Source organism: Octopus bimaculoides, chromosome 5 (genome assembly GCF_046866305.1).
Source record: "Octopus bimaculoides isolate indiv1 chromosome 5, ASM4686630v1, whole genome shotgun sequence".
NCBI classification, from domain to species: Eukaryota; Metazoa; Mollusca; class Cephalopoda; order Octopoda; family Octopodidae; genus Octopus; species Octopus bimaculoides.
The window spans coordinates 52237300-52253601 of record NC_142932.1 but is presented as its reverse complement, the minus strand read 5'-3'; the positions used below and the strand labels follow the sequence as shown (position 1 = coordinate 52253601).

Sequence of the window (16302 nt, the reverse complement as noted above, 5' to 3'; positions counted from 1 at the left end):
TCTGATAAAGAATTACAGTACTTTTGGTCTGTCCATGGCATTATTTCCCTTTGTTCACATATCGCGCAGACAGAAACTTATTAGTTTAATTAAACGATTATTTAAATCGGATTTCTTTTTTCATGTAGATCCCATAGACCTTAAGAGATCTTTATCAATCGCAGTAGTGGCTGTGTGGTAAGAAACTTGCTTTCCAACCACATAGTTCCGGTTTCAGTCCCATTGCGTGACACCTTTATTAAATGTCTTCTGCTACAGCCTCAGACCGGCCAAAGCCTCGTGAGTGGATTCGGTAGACAGAAGCTGAAAGAAGTGTGTGTGTGTGTGTGTGTGTGTGTGTGTGTGTGTGTGTGTGTTTTCTTTTGTTTTTAATCATTTAAATTCCTCCTCTGAGTAAGAGGCTGGCTTCTAACAAAGCATTAAGTTCTATTGTTGGAATGTAGATAAAAACAAATTCACATATTAAACCTGAGAAAAATCTTGCATATTTTTACTGTTCCGTTTGCAAATTGTATTTGTAACGATCAAATTAGCTGGTTGATTTCTTTTTCCGGAAACACTAGATTTTGCCGATTATCATTTAAGCATTTACTCAAAAAGATTAAGGACACCAATAATTATTAGTATAAATGTGAATTTATAATCTGTGCATAGAAGCTGAAGGCTTTGATGCAATTGTCCATAGTTATCCTCCTTTTCTTTGATATTTGAAAAGGTGTATGTATGTATGCATGTATATATGTATGTACGTATGTCCTAGGTATGACTTCAATCTGTATCTAATAGTGGAAGCCTGGTATGAGAGTTGTAGATCTACTTTGATCCGCAGTAGTAGCATCTAAGAGCTAATCAGCGTATGAATGAATCACTGGGCGTGAAGAAGAATTAGTTCTCATTTGAACTTCTTTCTACGAGAAGGTTAACCGGATAAAAAAACAACCCAACAGTGTTTATAATAGATTTATAAGCCTTAAAATTCACCCCATAATTGCCCACGGGCATATGGCGTAGTGGTTAAGAGCGCGGGCTACTAACCCCAAGGTTCCGAGTTCGATTCACGGCAGCGACCTGATTAATAATAATAATAATAATAATAATAATAATAACATCGATAGGAATGAGAACCCAGGTTCGAAATTTCCCCAAGACACCTGACGAAGGCTGGAGGGTATATCAGCCGAAACGTTGTGTTAACAACAAACAAGATGAGGACGAATATCCGTCAAATGTAGATAATGTAAATAATGTAAATAATTCCTCATCTCTTAAATATAGAACTGTATCATCTAATCGGTACGGAGCCGACATTAGACTTCATTGGAGACATATAGAGAAACTCCATCAAAAACTAGCTCGTCTTTCAAACCATCTAACCTTCCTGTGTAGATGTAGAGACTCAAAGCTAATACTACCTGGCTTGAATATAATGACACCAGTGGATTCATATAAAGCTAGAAGAGTAGCGGAAAGGGCAGGACATGCCCTCGTCCGTGAGAGGATCCATTACAACCGTTGGAAAAAACATCAACTAAATAACGAAGCCGTACTGAACAAAGGTCTCAACTTTGCGACAACCATCAAGCGCATTCCATACTTGGACATAATAGCCCCTATTGAAGAGATAGCGGTAAAGATACCGAAAGCTCAGGGAGATGAACTAAGGTGGAAGGTGAGACAGGTACTGGAGAAAGCGAAACTTCCCAAACCAAACATCACTAAGGAAGAAAAGTTCGCTATCAAAAGGCTACAAGGAGACAATTCCATCATAGTTCTCCCAGCGGACAAGGGAAATGCTACAGTCGTGATGAACAAGTCTGACTACTCCGAAAAATTGGCAAGTCTTATAAGTGATGGTAGCTACAGTAGAGTAAAGAAAGACCCAACTCTGAAAACAGAGAGGAAGTTGTCACATATCTTGATCAAGAACAAGGATCACTTCACACCAATGAAGTACAGACAGCTGACTCAACACTACAGTAAACTACCACACATGTACGGTCTCCCTAAGATTCACAAGGAAGGTATTCCACTAAGACCTATAGTGAGCTGTAGCGGTTCAGCATGTCATCCACTGAGCCACTTCTTGGTGGATATAATCAGTCCATTAGCAGGAAAGTCAACATCATACGTGAAGAATTCCATCCACTTCACAGAATTGATCAAGGATACCCCCATTGAATCCAACCAGATGGTGAGTCTAGATGTGATAAGTCTATTCACCAAAGTCCCAACTGGTGAAGCACTATCGGTGATTCAAGAAAAACTAGTGACAGACACCCATCTAAAAGAACGCACTAGTATACCAATAACAAACTTGATGGAAATGTTGACTTTCTGTGTAGAAACTACCTACTTCAGTATGGACACTGATATATATCGACAAGAAGATGGTTTAGCTATGGGTTCGCCATTATCACCGATAATAGCCAATATATACATGGAATACTTCGAGAATTTGGCTTTAGGATCAACACCACTAAAACCAACCCTATGGCTGCGATACGTTGATGACACCTTTATTCTCTGGCCCCACCAGCAAGATGTCCAAATGCTGCTAGATCATGTGAACTCAATAAATCCATCCATACAGTTCACCATGGAAAAGGAACAGAACAATCAGCTGGCATTCCTGGACGTATTAATAACACGCACCGAGTATGGATTCAGGACATCCGTATATCGCAAGCCAACCTTCACTGGACGATACCTTAACTTCAATTCCCACCATCCATACAGTGTAAAGAGAGGAATTGCTCAGTGCCTAAAACACCGAGCAAAGAATATAAGTAGCGATCGTGATACCCACCACGAGGAAATGATCAAGCTCAGTAACAATCTATTAAGAAACAACTACCCCAAGAACATACTATCTACTCCAATTATGAAGAAAAGAGAGGATGAAACCAATAAACTGTCTACAGTCTGTCTACCCTATGTGAAAGGCCTCTCCGAAAAGATACAAAAGATATGCGGCCCATATGACATCAAGGCAGTATTCAAGAGCAATACAACACTTCGCAAATATCTCCTTCGGGTAAAACCACCAACAGAAGAGAATATGACCAAAAACTGCGTGTACTCCATCCCATGCAGCTGTGGTAGGTTATACAAAGGCGAAACATGTCGCCCCCTCAAAATAAGGGTAGAAGAACATCGCAAAGCTGTGACACGAGGAGATATCGATAAATCGGGTATAGCTGATCATGTATGGAAAAATGGAAACCACCTCCCCCTGTGGGATGAAGTTAAAATAATAGACAGGGAACAACACTGGAAAATACGAAAACTAAAAGAAGCAGCACATATGCTAGGACACAACAACCTCCTAAGCAGACCGAGTGCAGATATGAATAGCATATGGGAACCGGTATTGAGGAAGGATAGAAAAATAATAGATTTATAAGCCTTAAAATTCACCACATAATTGCCCACGGGCATATGGCGTAGTGGTTAAGAGCGCGGGCTACTAACCCCAAGGTTACGAGTTCCATTCACGGCAGCGACCTGATTAATAATATAATAATAATGATAATAGTAACATCGATAGGAATGAGAACCCAGGTTCGAAATTTCCCCAAGACACCTGACGAAGGCTGGAGGGTATATCAGCCGAAACGTTGTGTTAACAACAAACAAGATGAGGACGAATATCCGTCAAATATAGATAATGTAAATAGTGTAGTTGGTTCCTGGTAGTCATCACCGCTGGTGTGCCACTGGTGCGCCAGTTCCGATTGCGCTGAAAAGTAGGTTCATCAGTGCTGTACATTTTATCCACTCAGACCAAATTCATGTACAGAAACTTGTTGGACTCAGGGAACGCTTATACAAGTTTAAGAAGTGGTCTTACTTGGTGACGAGTTGACTTCCACTATGTATGTATGTATGTATGTATGCATGTATGTATGTATGTACGTACGTATGTACGTACGTATGTATGTACGTACGTATGTATGTACGTATGTATGAAAGTATGTATGTATGTATGTATGTATGTATGTACGTACGTATGTATGAAAGTATGTATGTATGTATATTCTCTTTCTCTTTTTAATTTTAGAGTAAATTTTGACCGGACACCTACTTGGTAGCACGGTCGTGAAGGAAAATATCTTCCTTTAACCATCCTCGTTTAAATCTTAAGAAGGTCCTGCAAATTTTTGTAGTCTCAGATGTCGTGATCATTTGTAACATATGAATTAAGGACTTGCATTCTGTCCCCCAAGATCCCAAGTTCAGCCATAGTTTGCTCCAAATGGGTTGCTATGTATCCAGTTGCTCCAATGATGATATGAAGCTGTATGCATGTATGTATGTATGTATGTATGTATGTATGTATGTATGTATGTATGTGTGTGTGTATGTATGTATGTATGTATGTATGTGTGTGTGTATGTATGTATGTATGTATGTATGTATACTTGCGTTGCATATCTATTGTAAAAACTGGACAACTGGCTGAGTGCTGAATTAGAAGCTTTTATCTCTGAAGAAAATAATTGCTTAACAAATTAATAGCAAACAATTAGAGTCTGTGAAGTGGAATAACTCACGTTTGTATGATTTGGTAATAATACCACATTGTATTGCGTTTCGTTAGTATGTGGTATTGAATTGACCTCAGTTACACCTATCATATTATGGGCTTTCGCATTCATATCTCAGTTGTTTTGCTAAGATACATAATAAAACATACAAAAGTAATCATGAAAAGCTTTATTTTAACTAGTGCACTCGTAAAACGATGTGTAGTTTAATGTACTATTTTTTTCTCATTTATGGGATCTATTTTAAAACGGGGGCGCCAGTTTTCATTTATGTTTTATGTAGTGTTTTTGGTACGGAAAGACTTTCAAACTTCGTATCTATTTTGTGTTATAGAACAGAAAAATATTTTTGTATTCGAATTTATTTCATGTAAAAAATTGTCTTATTTCGATAATTTCTACTAATCACTGACGTCTATTCAGTTGAAAACAGTTAGCGCTGTAACGGTGTATATCGTATTAATCCCCTAACCCTAACACTAACCCTAACTAGACTGTTAACCGTAACCGTAACCGTAACCGTAACCCTAAAACTAACCCTAACTCGAGAATCCGAACTCTAAAATTGTTACACACATAGATACGCACAGCGTAATTTATTATATAAACAATATATGCGTATAAATTACGATTAAACCGGATGAAATATGTCACAGGGAATAACATTTTTATGACCGTCCAGCAGTAAACTCTATTCAGCTGAATAGACGTCAGTGATTGGTTGAAATTACAGAAATACGACAACTTTTACATGGAATAACTTGCGAATTCCTTTTTTTTTTTTTGTTAAGAAGACTAAGAGTAAAAGATGTTTTATATGACACATTCTACCAGTGTCCCAAGTTTCAAAGTGTTTCGTTAGTGTTTCGTTAAAAAAATACTGGCGCCCCCGTTTTAAAATAGATCCCATTTATGCTCTCAAAAGTAATTGAAAGTATGTAAAACCAGTTTTACATATATTTACATAAATCTCTCTCTTTCTATATATATATGCATTATACAATTTTATTAAATATTTTATACACACAGGATAAATCCATGACAAAATTTAAATAAATCTACACTCTGAGAGCCGCGTCTGTCTGTCTGTCCGTCTGTCTGTCACACTTCAGTAATAAAACAGAACAGTATTAAAAGCGGGCAAGAGGAAGGATACAGAGGAAGTGAGAGACAGAGAAAGTGAGAGAGACAGTAAATACATAGATGAGAAGAGAAGTAGATACATAGATACATTGTTACATTAAAAGCGGCAGAGAGGAGGGACACAGAGGAAGTGAAAGAGAAAGAAAGTGAGAGAGATGGTAGATTCATAGACGTAAAGAAAAGTTGGTACATAGATACATAGACTCAGATTGCAGTATTCTAACTGTGGGTGACATTGGGGACTCTTTTCTCTATCTGTTGCTCTTCCAGGAATTTATACTCCAGCAAAACATTTATGCAAGTCGCCCGACTTGCGATTAATAGCAACCAAATCTCCTTCAAATGATACCCTCCTGTTTTAGTGTATCTCAGGCAACATGGCTGGAGTTTAATAAGACAGCAGGGTAACGCCATTAGTACGATAAGAAGGAAGATGAGAGAAAATAAAATAAAATAACTATTTAAAATACAGTAAAAGCAGGAGTACAATGAGGTTTAATTTCCTGTAAAAGGTTGATGGTGATGGATAATAAAAATTCTTGAGGTTTACAGATATGAAAAGTTTAAAGGTTCGTGGATATCACAGTTTAAAAGTTAAAGGACGTGTGGAAGGTAATTCTATTTAAGGCATAACTACAGTTGTACCCCCGCCCCGATTTTGGAAGGTCATAACTTTCATAAAAATAAATATTTTTGAATGAAATTTTCTATGCATATATCGATCAATAGGAGCACATAAAATCCGAGTGGAATTTGCATCTGCATTAGATCCTGATTAGATTAATGAATAAAAAGTTTCTTTATGAAAATTTCGAAGAAAAATTCCAGGCGCAGGTGTGGCTGTGTGGTAAGAAGCTTGCTTCCCAGCCATATGATTCTAGGTTCAGTCCCACTGCGTGGCATCTTGGGCAAGTGTGCTCTACAATAGCCGCGGGCCGAGTAGAATATTTAAGTTAGCTCAAACAAGAACCATTGTAGTAAATGATTGCAACATACGTATATGAAGGTAAACAATACGGAACGGTAGCTGCTATAAGCAGCAGCGAGCAAAAAAAAAAAAAATTTTTATTGTGATTGCCCGTCGTATGAGTAAAAGATTAACTCGAACTTGAGTCATGAACGTACCGGTTAACCGAGATCCGACAAGAGTCTTACCCATTCTGGAAGAGCATGGGGGAAATTGTAGAGGCGAAATCCACCCCACAGCTCAACAGGCCTGAAATTCTTATGGAATTCTAGATACTAATTTCTCCAGAAGAAATAAATCACATTCCGATTTATTTTTCTGTTTTGGGGAAAGTGATCAGATACTGGTGTTTATAGAGGAGAAAAACTCAATTGCTTCGTGTCTGGGAATAGTAATTATCTCAAAGCCTTTTGCCTTGTGGTGAAAGCACGATGTTCTCCGCCGTTGCTACCAACTCCAAAACAAAAGTCCCTTCCTCAACCATTAGATGAAAACTCAACAACTAGCCCACATCTGCCCCGTTCCTCTGACTCAGGCTCACAAAAGCAAAGACCTCGTTAGTAGTTGAAGGCCCGTTAAAATCACAGCAAATGATCTTTGTCGGGGATAAGAGGCAAACTGAAGCACAAATAAATAGAAATTGGCCCAAATTTAATGCCATAAGACATGATGGTAGTTTAGAAAATTCGTCACAACAACAAATACCAACGTCAACATCTTCATTAGAAGAAAACCAACTTTTACAAACACTTTCACAACCACAAACAAATAAAAAAAAATCACAGAAACAAAATGAAACACTCGAACAATAAAATGACCAACAGTCACAAGCTTCATTACATCATCAACCTCACTGTTGTTCAGAAGAGTAGCATTGAGTTACTTGAGATAATAATTAATAACAAACACATCCTAACAAGTGGGGAAAGTTTTGCTGAACTCCTTCCGATAACTCCATCCGACAGAGTGCTAAACCAAACAGATACGGATATATTCGGAATTAAAACAAATTCTTCCTGAATATTTGAAGCTTTGGTAAGCACCCCACAAAAAGCTACCTAGAAAAACCTTTATCCACTCCCTGCTCAACTAAAAAGAAGGCTGTTTCACCAGACATTCACGAAGACGAAGGTAAATACGTCATTTCTTTAATCTAAATGGCTACACTTAGAGAAGGGCATGTAAATGTTCGAGACTCAGGTTCAGTTTGGAAGCATGGTCACCTGTTCAAAGATCTCAGGTCGCTTGATTTAGATGTGGCAGCTATTAGTGAAACAAGACCAGGAAGCATGCCCTTGCAGTCATTTTCGAAGACTACGAAATATTCTCATCTTGTGGTCTGTCGAGAGCGGACGGTGGCGTAGTAGTGTTATTCCGAAAATCCTTAGATCTTAAAGTAAGGAAAATCTTGGACGGCATGTTGGTGATCCTAGATGTGTACGGCAGCGCCTTTAGATTGATGGTCATGCATACCCCGGCAAGGGCTGGAAGGCCAGATTTCTTCCCATTCCTGGGAAGGCCTTGTACCTTAGTACTTAGTGGGGGACTAGAAGAGTATTTGGGAAGCACGGATAGACTGCATGGGTCTAGTACATAATAGAAAGGGGTACAAAAGCCTCGAAAACTTGCTCAGAAACTTCCAACTGTATGACAGGTATCGACTGGATTTCTTCGATGTGCCAGTGTGGATATGGAGGAACCACATCGGGTCATCTAGACTGTATCTATATCGAATTTTTACTAGGTCAGCAGATAGGGATAGCGTAGGTTGTCCTCAATTCAAATTGGTCAGCTACGCAAATACAAATTTGTGATCTCCACAGTCGATTTAGATAGGACCCGTAGACTGGCACCCGGTTACTGGAAGTTGGACGCGTCCTTTCTGGCACACGAAGACTACAGGGACCAGATTAGCAAACTAGTTAAGCGGCAGTTGACAAGGACAATCGTCAAGAACCTGTGGTAGATCACCTTGAAGAGATCGATCAGAGTAGAATCGATAGAGTTTAGCAAGGAGTTAGCATTAGGTGATACACAATAGAATGAAATAGATTTGAAGTAGATCTAGTTAGCAAATTAGAAGAGAGGATTAGTGAAGGTATCGCAACCGAGGTGCTAGCGACGAGGATGACCCTCGACCATTTCTTTGAGGCGAAACACAAATATTGCTTTGTCAGAGCTAATGCCTGTGCGCTAATCACGAAGGAACTAAAGCCTAAACAGTGAAGGTGCAACGTGACAACAAATCCACGATCAGGTCTAAGACGGATCGGGATGGGCACATGCTAGTTGATTACGAACAGATTATGCGCGGCTTTCCAATAGCACTTCGTACAGCTGTTTGAGGTCGACGATGGTGACGGATTCTATTTCGTACCTGGACGGCTAGCCGCGGATCTTTGCAGTGGATGCGAGGTTCTGCAAAAAGCTGATAACGGCCTCTGAAATGTGATGAGCAGTCAGCTATTGCACAAGTCGCGAATCACTCGGTTTGGATGGTCTGCCCTATGAATTCTATGTGTTCATGCTAGTTATGTATGACAGCCTCTTGGCAGACATCAACCGCAACTGGCAGCAGAACGAGAGCCGGAATGTGGTGACACAGCTGAGGAAGGCCGTCGACAATGGGGACATATTAGGGAATTTTCGACTCATAACTCGGCTAAATACAGTTTAAGATTTTGGCCAAGGTCTTAGCGAAAAGGTTGGCGCTTGTCGTTGGTAGTCTGGTTGATGAAGTATAAACATGTGCAATCCCGAACAAATCTATCCGCGACAACGTCCACCTTATGCGATATGGAACTAAATCTTGCTTCGGTGGAGCCCTGATAAATTTGAATCAGTCCTAGCATTCGATAGGGTAAACCATTGCTATTTGGAATCCGTCCTGAAAGCGGTTGGTTTTGGTCCCGTTTTCAGAGACTGGATCGCTGCAATGGGCTACTGCACCAGCTTAGTGGTAAAAAATAAATGGCCACCTTTCGAAACCGTTTCGCCAGCACTGCCCTTTCGTATCGCATTTCGAAAGGGATACTCCTCAACTCTTCCAACTTCTACATCGGTCAGCCACACTGCAACACCTGCGCCTTCGTACCACATAGCCATGACTGCATATGATGATTTTATCGAAGAGGGGAAAAAGATAATATTTCCCTTAAACGAACAGTTAAAAGAAGCTCTGGTGGATGTATGGGTGAGGTGGTTTTCAATGTTCCAGATATAGCACTCGTAAGTGCTCACCTCACCTTCGAAATGGAAGGGAAAGCAAGGTGACACGCTGATCAGAGGCTCCGCATATATTCCTAAAATCACATGCTGCTATTCGTGAAGAAAGATAATATATGATTTACGGCTAGGGACATTGGTTAGGGCACTATAATAATCTTTACGAGAAAATACAGGCAAATTATTAGTGTCGAAGTAACCAAAAGTGATTTATTGGTCCGGTAGAGTCTAGTTGGATATACGAATCCTGATAATCTCTTGAACACTACAGATAAGAATATGTCCCTAATCGTAGATACTGATAGAAAAGTGTTACAACCAGTGGTTCTGGGTAAGAAGAACAGCCGTTACACTTGTGGAAATTAAAGTCCCTGGGATATTTCTAAACGAGCAAGTGAAAAAGCAGATGTAGTGGGGCAGAGAGGGGTGGGAAGAGGAGAGAAAGAAGGAAAAGATAAGAGATAGTAACAAAGCAAGCAACAACAGCATCAGGATCCAGAATTTGATGTTTCCAAAACACCACTGGTCGCATCTCCAAGTATGAAGGTGCCAGAAGCCGACAACCAAGAATCTGATCAGGAAGGCAATTACCAACAAGTCGAAGATCAAGAAGCCGAAGTTCTACATCCTATTATTGCCAGCCCATTGACTGGTGATGATGTGAAATAAATGGTAGGGTAGGATGCGTTCACAATTAGGAAAAAATAAAAGAAAAAGCAATAAACTAAAACAAAAGGAGAGCAAAACATACAGAGTGGGACACTAGTAAACGGATTTCACAGTCCTGCATAAGTAACGTGTTCCTTGGTATTATGAAATATAGAAAGTATAATGCCAAGCATTCCGAGGAAGAAAAATTAGGACCGGATTTTAAGTTATTTGTATGACAGGTTGTTGTTGAAGATAACATCAATGCACAAAATAGAAATCGCTGGATACTTTTTGTCACCTCCAAAGCAGAAAATAGTCACAAAACCCACAGGAGGTGCAGAAGGTACAAGCGCATCTCTAAAAATTTTTGTGGGGTGCAAAATCAAAATTTGCGCCCGTTTACTTTTCTGAGATTTAGAAAACAGTACGTAAAACGTGATCTGTAAAAAGTTGTTTGAAGTTAGGTTTCTTCTCCAAGAACAAAAATAAATAGATAGATAGATAGATAGATAGATAGATAGACAGACAGACAGACAGACAGACAGACAGACAGACAGACAGACAGACAGACAGACAGAAAGATAGATAGATAGATAGATAAATAGATAGATAGATAGATAGATAGATAGATAAAAAAATAAGACCTTGTTTGTAAAACGTTTTGGACCTGAGTTTGCACCACTCAACAAATTTCGTTTCCAAGACCTGTGAAGTTTTGATGAATCACTGACCAATGGGCTTTCACTCATGTGTGAATTAGTTACCCTGTTTGATTTGTTTGTTTCTTTTTCAAAATTATATTCCTAATTTTATATAAACGACTATTTATTTTGTACAGCTACTTTATGTAATTTGATAATTTTTTAAACAAATTAATATATCATTTAACGTTTCTGTTTTTTTTTGTTTTTTTCTTTTTTGCTTTATTGTTGATTTGAACTTAGAGTGAAAAGAGTCTTTTATTGTTTCGTTTCAATACAATAAGGTGTTAGCCTTTGAATATGTTGGATCTTTTCGTATCAGTAAATGGGCCTTTTGGCAGAAATAAAGAATTATAATCTTTTCTTGGGTGGTGAAATGCTGAACTGTTAAAGAGTCGTGTTTCTTAAGGTTCGGAATTCAAAACATACAAAGGCCAACTTTGCCTTTCAACTTTTCGGAGTCGTTAAAATAAAATCCCAGTCAAATACTGAGATCGATGACATCAAGTAACTCCGCAAAACTCTTGGTCTTGTACCTAAATTAGAAACAAATACACAAGGTGATCAGATGGCAAAATCATTAGAGAGTCGAATAAAGGCATTTCAGTATGTGAACCGACTCTTTTCACTCCTTTCAGAGTTGATAAAATGGAGTGCCATTCAATTCCTAGTGTTGATGGTACCGACTAACATCTTTCCCTCAAAATTGGTAACCTTGTACCTGAATCCGAAAGAATTGCAATGTCATTTTTATATTTAAAAAACAAAACCAATAACCAAATGTTCATTAATAAAGCCGTTTGTAGATAATTATAAACGCAGGCGTTGCTACAGGCGTAGACGTAGATGTGTGACAGACGTGGCTGTTGCTTCCCAACCACATGGTTCCAGGTTCAGTCCCATTGTGTGGCACCTTGGGCAACTGTCTTCTACTATAGCCTCGGGCCGACCAAAAACTTGTGAGTGGATCTGGTACATGGAAACTGAAAGAAGTTCATCGTGTATATGTATATGTGCGTGTGTGTCTTTGTGTCTGTATTCGTCCTGCCACCACCGCTTGACAACCGGTGTTAGTGTGTTTACGTGTCCGTAACTTAGCGTTCCGGCAAAAGAGGCCGATAGAATAAATACGGGGCTTATAAAAAAAGAAGTAAGTACTAGGATCGATACATTCGACTAAAAATAATTCAATGCGGTGCTCCAGTATGGCCGCAGTCTAATGATTGAAAAAAGTAAAAGGTAAAAGTAAGAAGGTATATATAATAATAATAATAATAATAATAATAATAATAATAATATAGATTTAATCAAAAGATTAAATGTGGTACTTAAAATGTTTGAGGCACCAAAATTTGGTAGGGTAAAAACCAAAAACAAAATCAAGAGATTTGGTGAATAAAATTTGAAGAAAAGCAACAAACTTCATTTATTCATGTAGTGAGAACACTACATAAAATGTGCAATGAAAATGTACTCCTCAGCTGCATAATGGAATTTCATTTTAGAAAGTCATTTTGTAGATGTGTGCAAAAAACAAGAGTAAGAGAAGAAAAATTACCATTTTGACTGGGCTGCCATTCAACAGTCTAGTCTATATATATATATATATATATATATATATATATATATAGAGAGAGAGAGAGAGAGAGAGAGAGAGAGAGAGAGAGAGAGAGAGAGAGAGAGAGAGAGAAAGAGTGAGAAAGAGAGAGAGAGAGAGAGAAAGAGAGAGAGAGAGAGAGAGAAGAGAGAGAGAGAGAGAGAGAGAGAGAGAGAGAGAGAGAGAGAGAGACATGTACAAAGATAAAGTTTATTTTATTATATTGTATAATATAATTTATTATATTGTATAATGAATAACTTACTTACACATCTGTATTAATGCATATGTACACAATTAATGTTATTAATTTTATTCTTATTGTCTTCCATATCTTAATGTTTTAAAAACTGACTTTCCGCGTTTTGAAATTTTATATTGAGAGATAATTATAAATATGGAACTTTTGCTCCAAGTGTTCTTATGGCAGGGTCGAAGGTTATGGTTCATCACAGTTCTATATTGGTTGGGCTCCAGACAAACTGTTTTTTACATGTTGTTGGCACTCCGTCGCTTACGACGTCGAGGGTTCCTGCTGATCCGATCAACGGACAACCTGCTCGTGAAATTAACGTGCAAGTGGCTGAGCACTCCACAGACACTTGTACCCCTAACGTAGTTCTGGGGGATATTCAGCGTAACACAGTGTGACAAGGCTGGCCCTTTGAAATAAAGGTACAACAGAAACAGGAAGAAAAAGTGAGAGAAAGTTGTGGTGAAAGAGTACAGAAGGGTTCGCCACCATCCCCTGCCGGAGCCTCGTGGAGCTTTAGGTGTTTTCGCTCAATAAACACTCACAACGCCCGGTCTGGGAATCGAAACCGGGATCCTATGACCGCAAGTTTGCTGCCCTAAACACTGGGCCATTGAGCCTCCACGGTTTTTACATAGAGTGATATATAAGAGAAGTTATAAATAATGGTTATTACATATTTCCCTTTATTAGAGCAAATTTGACTTATAGTTGTTTGCAGTAGTCATTATAGGTACGTTACTGATAGGTTTACTCAATCAGTCTTTACTCAATCAGTCAGTTGAGAAAAATTGAACGACCTAAAAAAAATTTAGGCTATTTTCATCAGAGTCATTTCTAATTCAAATAAAGCAGAACACTGAAGAAATGGTGAGTGCATGGAGGAGGAAGGAGAAGATGGAAAGATGGAAGTAGAATAGAGAAAAGGAGGAAGGCAGGTTACAAAGGGGTGAAGAGACGAAAAGAAAAGAAAAGAAAGGATAGAGGAAGGGGTCACTTAATAGAAGGGGTGTTGGATGGCCCATACTTGGGAAAAGACAATCATAAAACAATGTTTATAGTCAGGCCAACACACATGAACATATTAGCATTGTTTTTAGATTAGATATTCTCCAAATGTTGTGTTGAAATTTGATACGGGCCATTTATACATATGGTCAACCTAAGTCTTTAATATTATGCAAAATTCTTTTGATTCTTTTAATTTTTAGTTTGCTTTAATGCTAAATTCAGAAATTTTAAACTTTACTTCATATTTTAATCCGAAATGCATTTGATGTTTAAATTTTAAAACTCATGTAATGAGGTTAAATGCAACAACTCGACTTATCTCATTTCAAACTCACATTTCTCAATCTATCATTGTTTTATATCCTAGCTAATTCCCCTACTATGCTTGATAACACCAATGACCAAATATTAAAAACTTCATATGTATAAATGTGCATGAGTGCGTTGTGTGTGTGAGTCTGCGTGTGTATACACTCACAAACATACATTCTGTGGGTGACATTTTTAACCGAGACGTTACAATCGTATCTGATTCTTCAAGTTTGTGTATATACATATATTTACTAGAATACTGACATTTATGAATGGGTTCCCCCATTGTGTTGATGTGCCATTTTCTATCATCAATAAACCTGTCGGCATTTTTGCCGACACGGATATGCTAGTAATAATATAATATACAGCGTGTCTGGGTACATGGAGTAAATAAAATCATAACATAAACAATTAAATATAAGAAATAATAATTTCTTAAAGTATGTGTTAATCTCCATGTACCCAGACTTCGTGAACACCCTGTATTTCCCACCACAGAATTCTGTGAATATTTGTACAACGAGAAGACAATAGTATATAAAACTTAATCCCTTCTGAAATTTGGTTGGAGGGAACTTGTCAATTACACCGACCTGCTAGATTGGTACCTATTTTATCGACCCCGAAAGGATGAAAGGTAAAGTCAACCTTGGTGATACTTGAACTCAGAACGTAAAGGCGAACGAAATGTAGCCAGGCATTTTGTCCGGTGTGCTAACCATTCTGCCAGCGCATTGCCTTAAATGATGTATAATATAATAATGTACATCTCACCACAGAATTCTCTGGATATTTGTACAACGAGAAAACGAAAATATATAAAACAAATAGCAAGAAAGAAAGAAAGGAAAAAAGAAAGGAAAAAAGAAAGAAAGAAAGAAAGGAAGAAAAAAAAGAAAGAAAGGAAGGAAAAAAAAGAAAGAAAGAAAGAAATGAAATCACACACTTACCGTTTCTTTTCAATACGATGTTATAATAGAATCTTTAAGAAAAAATCTGTATTTTGGGATAGATACAGTTGAAAATCAGGGATTGTCGTCTGGATATTCTCACACCAAATTCAGTGTTAAAATGTCCTGTATTGGAGATATAATCGGTGTAAAAAATTTAACCTGCTTAATGATTTGTATTAAGTAACCCAACAGTAGGGAAGTTTTTTTTTGTTTTTTTTTTCCTCAGAAGTTCAGACTAATGCATACTTTCAGAAGTTCAGATTAATCCATACTTTCATATATACATGTATACATATACGCTTATATTTGTATGTGTACGTGCTCTCCATAATGAGTATGTGCGCATGTACATTATGCTACATACGCCAGATGTTTAGAGAGAGGCATGAAATCGACGGTGGGGAATAAGACTACGGCAAAACTTCTGATTAATGTCATAATTCTCTTTAAATTTATACTAATCTTGATAGAAAATCAATATATAGAAGTGTAACACATGAAACTGACTGGGATAAATTGAAATGTAATGTAGAAAGAAGAGTCAATGAGAGTATTTTGATATCGGGGATCAGAAACAAACGGGCCTTGCCTTGAATTTTACCTTTTATTTATTTATGTATTCTCATTTACTATGTTTGTGGTCGATAAAATATCACAGGCCAACAATTTTTTTTTTTTTTTTTTTTGTTGGCAAAAAATGTGGACCCGAATTAGTTTTTTTGACACACAGAATCCGAAAATGACATCCATTTATAACTATCGTATCAACATTTTGTGATGCGGGATCTCTCTTACTCTTTTACTCTTTTACTTGTTTCAGTCATTTGACTGCGGCCATGCTGGAGCACCGCCTTTAGTCGAGAAAATTGACCCCCAGGACTTATTCTTTGTAAGCCTAGTACTTATTCTACCAGTCTCTGTTTGCCGAACCGCTAAGTT

General features: G+C 37.9%; 1 protein-coding gene across 1 annotated transcript in view; it reads right to left on the bottom strand.

The window, feature by feature from the left end:
- Positions 1 to 15660, bottom strand: part of LOC106873990 (beta-1,3-galactosyl-O-glycosyl-glycoprotein beta-1,6-N-acetylglucosaminyltransferase) — a 242758-nt gene extending 227098 nt beyond the window's left edge. Inside the window, exon 1 of the mRNA XM_052967795.2 lies at positions 15361 to 15660. The gene's annotated coding sequence lies outside the window, so the exon portion shown is untranslated. The remainder of the gene's footprint in view (positions 1 to 15360) is intronic.
- Between the last annotated feature and the right edge of the window lie 642 nt (positions 15661 to 16302).